Source organism: Miniopterus schreibersii (assembly GCF_964146895.1).
Source record: "Miniopterus schreibersii genome assembly, chromosome: 2".
NCBI classification, from domain to species: Eukaryota; Metazoa; Chordata; class Mammalia; order Chiroptera; family Miniopteridae; genus Miniopterus; species Miniopterus schreibersii.
Window position 1 is genome coordinate 181,574,057 of NC_138102.1, and position 5,794 is coordinate 181,579,850.

The window sequence follows — 5,794 nt, forward strand, 5'->3', positions numbered from 1 at the left end:
TAAGGTATTTTTGAAAAAATGGAGCAGAGGTGAGGACTTGCTCTGCCAAATATTAAGACATATTACAAAATCACAGTAATAAAACAATGTAGAGGCAGAAAAAACAGGCAGACAAATGGGCTAGAATGCAGAGCACAAACATGCTGGCTACAAATGGGAACCTGGTACATGAGAAGGTGACATCACAAACCAATGGGGAGAGCATGGACCATTTAGCAGGTGGAGTTGGAGAAACCGGTTCACTACATGAGAAAATAAACAAATACAGATCTTGTAGTTGGTTGAATAGTGTTCCTCAAAATATATATCCACCTAGGACCCCTGATGTGGCCTCAAAATAATTCTGTGTCCAACAGGCATATCTTGGGTGACATTCTGGTTTCCTCCAATGATGCTTCTGCACAGTAAATGGTTCACAGCCTGTTAACCAGTAGGCAGATCTATATACAGCAACATGAAAAAACTTTCAGTAAAAACAGCAAGTCATGGAACAACACAGTGCTATAATCCTATCTATTTAAAGATTAGACACCTGTCCATGCACATAGAGTGGGTAAATTCATAGACAGCCGGCAGGAAGGTGGCTTAATAAACTGGATATTTCTGAGGAGTCCAGTGAGCATAAGGGGTGGGTGTGAAGGCGGCTTTTCCAGATGGTTCTGTACACCCTGCTGTATTCTTCACAGCAAGAATCTACTTGTTAATTACTTGTGCAATTTTTTAAAATAAAAATCAAAGTGAACTTTTGAGAAAAAATAGAACAAGAATCATCTGGACTTTTTCAAAATATAGATACCACCCCGGGGCCTGCTGAATCAGAGCTGGGGGAAGAAAGGGGGAGCACAGCCATGTTGTAGAAGAGCCCCAGGTAATTCTGATGGGCACACTCAGCTAGGGCGAGTTTGGGCAAATCGTTTGAACTTAAAATCCAAGTAATTGTAAAAGTCTTTTCTGTGCACCAAAAAGATGGTAAATTTGGAAGCCTCTGAGCAAATCCCTCTCTGTATTTGGATCTGAGTCCGTTCTGGAAAATAAGGGGGTTCGACCAGAGTGTCCTTAATAGATGGTCCCAGTCCCTTCCATTTACTTTAGGATTCTAGATGGGCCGTGTTTCTAATCCAGCCAACCAAAGTCTAATATTATATTGTTAGAAACAAAATCAGATGACTGCTCTGCTAATAAATACAGAATAAAAGTAGAAAATCCCCCCTTTAAAACCCTAATTGAGTCAGGTAAGGATCTCCAAGAGACATTAAAACCATTGGGTGAAGCGCAGTTGAGAAACAGGATATTTGTGCAAATCATCACCTACAGATAACATTAATTACCAAGGGAAAGTGTTCTTCAGCAACAGGAGACTGGTGCTCACCACTTCGAGCAAGCAGCACCACTCTTAGGTGGGACAACCTGGCATCGTGTCCCTCCCAATAGGTTGTACTGTGAAGTGCATGACATTACTTGTAAACTACTAATGTCCAAATATTTAACGTATGCACAATCATGAGGAAACAGACAAGTGGTGCAATGTCATTTTATTGATCAACCAATCACAAGCCTGCCCATGTTCAAGAGGGAAGGGTCAAAGAATTTGTGACCATATTTCACCCACCACCCTTGTTCATTTTTTCCATGGACTATAAGATCCTTTAGGGCAGAGACCATGGCTGCGTCATTGTTGGATCCTCAATGGCCTGGCACACAGTGGTGTCACATATATTGAATGAATGACATAGGCTTAGAGCTAAGTGTTCCCTTAATTCAGTGTTCACTTCATCTCTTCCTAGAGAAAAGAGTGGAATTGCTTGGTCAACTGGCACATTCTTTTTTGTTGTTGTTGTTAATTCTCAACCAAGGATATTTTTTCCCATTGATTTTTAGAGAGAGTGGAAGAGGGGGAGAGAGAAAGAGAAAGAAACATCAATGAGAAAGACACATCAATTAGTTGCCTCCCGCACGGCCCTGACTGGGCCCCGGATCAAACCTGCAACCCAGGTACTTGTGCCTGACCTGGAATCTAACTCCCAGGCCAGTGCTCTAACCACTGAGCACACTGGCCAGTGCTCGGCACATTCTTTAGTCAATCGGAAACACATTGCAAAACAGTTCTCCAAAAAGGTACCCGAGGCAAATTTTTAAGTTCGTAATTATGCTGTGGCTCATGCGTTCAGATACCATGAATGCATTTCCCCTCTGCGGGGGCAGCTCCACGCTCACAGAAAACAGACCTAACGCCTTGTACACCAGAGACCTCAAGGGGGCGGCAGAGCAGCAAAGGCAAGACGCAGCCTGGCCTGGCTGGGAACTCGAAATTACCCAGCAGACAGGCCCCAGATGTAGGCAGCTACCTCTGGGTTTGCAAAAGCTTGACCTGCAAAGAACAGCCTGACTTCTACCGTTGGCCTTGCAGCAATGCAGAACACAAATACAGACGGGAGAACAGGAGGGGGTTTCTATAACCTGCAGTGATAGCTAGAAAGTAGAGGTTTGTGGAGGAACCTGGATACCACTCACCATTTACAGATTTTTAGAAAATGCCTACATACCTTGTAGTACATAACTACTTTGAAAACCAACCAGGATGGGGAGGCTGATATGTTTACTAAGCTCATTCTTTGCATCAGACACTATTCTAAGCACATTTTGTGCATTCTCTCATTTAATCCTGACAATAATCCTCAGAGGTAGCTACTGTGCTTATTTATATTTATTTTTTCAAATGCGGAAACAGACCCAGAGAGGAGAAACCATTTGCCCAAGGTCATGCAGTGACTGTGGGGGGAAGCCAGGACCTTCACCCAAGAATATCTGAGTTTGAAGCTCAGGTTCCTAAACACCTCCCTTTCTGAGATTTAATTCATTAGTGTGATCAAATCTTAGTGCTGGAAGATTAGGGACAGTCTCTAAATTCTTCAGTTCTTATGCCTCTATGCCCAGCACAAAGCCTTGTGCAAGGTGGACTGCAAATAAATATTTATTAAACAAGTGAATGAATATTAGTCACTGATCTGAATATTATTTACTGATTTGGACCATCATACTTGCAGTTTTTCCCCTCTATTTTATAATTTAAAAAATTAGGTATAATTTATATATAGTGAAAATCACCCTTTTTATGGACAGTTCTGCAAGTTTTGACAAACATATATAGTTAATTGTGTAATCATCACCATAAAGAAGATATAAAATGATTCCATCATCCCCCTAAATTTCACATGCTCCTTAGTAGTAAATTCTACACCCTCCCCTGTCATGCCAACCCCACTCCCAGCCCCTGGCAACCACTGATCTGTTTTCTCTCCCTGTAGTTTTGCTTTTGCATGAATGTCACATACAGAGAGTCACGAAATCTGGAGTCTTGAGTCTGGCTTCTTTCACTGACTCTAATGCATTCGAGGTTCACCCATGTTGTTGAGTGTATTGATGATTTGTTCCTTTTTATACCTGAGTAGTATTCTATGTGGCTACAGTTTGTTTATACATTTCCCAGTTGAGGGACATTTGGGTTGTTTCCAGGTTTTGGCTATTACAAATAAAACTGCTATAAATATTGCTGTACAGAGTTTTGTGTGGCCCTAACTTTTCATTTCCCTAGGGTAAATCCCTAAGGTACGAGACTGCAGACTCATGGTAAATGTTTTGTTAACGTTATAAGAAACTGCTAAACTGTTTTCCTAAGTGGCTGCACCTTTTTGTTGTATTTTCACCAGCATTGTATAAGAGTTCCAGTTGTGCCCTCCTGGTGAGGTTCAGTTGGTTGAGTGTCACCCCTTGCACCTCAAAGCCAGCTCATTCCTGGTCAGGGCACATGCCCAGGTTGTGGGCTCAATCCCCAGTTGGGGTGTCCATTGGTGTTTCTCACATTGATGTCTTTCTCCCTCTCCCTTCTTTTCTTTCTAAAGTCAATAAAAACATCTTTTAAAAAGAAAGAGTTCCAGTTGTTCTAAATTCTCATTAGCACTTGATATTGTCAAATTACAAAATTTAAGCCATTTTAATTAGGTGGGTGGAAATATCTCATTCTGGTTCTAATTTGCATTTCCCTAATGACCAATGATGTCAAGCAGCTTTTTCAGGTGCTGAGTTGCCATCTGTGTATCTTTGGTGAAGTGTACCTGTTCAAATATTTTGCCGATTTTTTTAAGAAGTGGGTTGTTTACCGATTATTAACTTTTTAGAGTTCTTTATATATTTGGGATACAAATCCTTTATCAGATATATGTTTTGCAAATATTTTCTCCCACACTGTGGCTTGCCTTTTCATCCTTTTGACGATGTCTTTCAATGAGTGTTCTCAATTTTGATGGAGTCCACTGGATCTCGTTTTCTTCGTGGGTCATGCTCTCGATGTTACATCAAAAACTCTTTGCCCAACCCAAAGTCACAAAAATTTTCTGTTTTCTTCTAAAAGATATATACATATATATGTATATATTGTATACACATATGTATACATATATATGTGTATACAGTATATACATATACATATACATATACATATACATATACATATACAGTCACCTCATAAGGTTGCAGTTAAATAAGATAGTGGATGTAAACCCTTAGCACAGGGCCTGGCACAAAGTTAACACTGGGCACTGGTCTCTGTGATGTTCCTAAGAGGCACTCTCGCCCTGGCCAGCTGGCTCGGTTGGTTGGAGCATCATTCTGTGCATCCAAAGGTTGTGGGTTCCATTCCTGGTCAAGGCACATACCTGGGTTGTGGGTTTGATACCCAATTGGGGTGCCTTCAGGAGGCGTCCAGTCGATGTTTCTCTCTCTCAAATCAATAAAAAACGTATTGAGGATTTAAAAAAAAAAATGTGTAGAAGGCGCTCTCACACCCACCACACATTTCCTGTGGCGTCTTGTGGCCACAGAATGCAGGATGCACTGTCCTCACCGCGGCGGCAGAAGCCTCGGCAGATATCCCCGTGCCACGCGCTCCGGAGCCGGTGGAGGCAGCTGGCGGCGAAGGCGCCCCCCGCCGGCGGGCGGTCGCCGGGCCGCGCCTGGGTGGCGGCTCTTCCCTGGGCCGCGCGCTGCGCCCTCCAGCCGTTTCCATGGAACCTGCAGCTCTAGCGCATGCGGTGGCCGGGAGATGGGGACTAGGGTCTCTTTACTGAGCACCTACTGTGTGCCGCGCCCTCGGCCACGGTAGTGAACGGGCCGGACGGAGCCCGCAGGCTAGCGGAGGGAAGCGACGGCCAGGGGAACGGCAGCGAGCCGGGCCGTCTCACAGAGTTTGCTCCCCCTCAGCCTCCCCCTCGGTGCCCTCCGGGCCGCGGCGGGCGGCGCGCGGCACAGGGACCCGCGCGGCCCCCGGGCAGCGGCTGGGCTCGGGCGGCGCAGAGGAGGCTGGTCACCCGCGGCTCCTTCACTCGTTCTCGGAACCTCCGTGCGCACCTACTGTGCGCCGAGCACCCCCCGAGGGGGACAGGGCCGTCCCTGCCCTCTCGCCGTGCTGCAGCGGACAGCGCGGCGGGAAACGAGCCTTGAAGTAACGGCCACGGCTCCGGCCCGAGCCCCAGGGTCCGAGAGGCAGTGATGGCGGCCGGGCGGCCAGGTAGACCCGCAGCCCGGGGGCGGGGCCCCGTCTGCGTTCCCTGCGCACAGCCTCCTCCCCCGGCCCCTAACTTCGCGAAGAGGTCGAGGCGTTAGCGACGGGCGCGCCCTCCGCCGGGGCCGCAGCCGACGCGTCCGGCGCACGCGGGCGCGCGTGGCCCGCCCACGGCCGCTCACGCCCTCCGCGCACAACGCCCCCTCGCGGGAGCCCGGGGCTGCGCCGGCCGCGCGG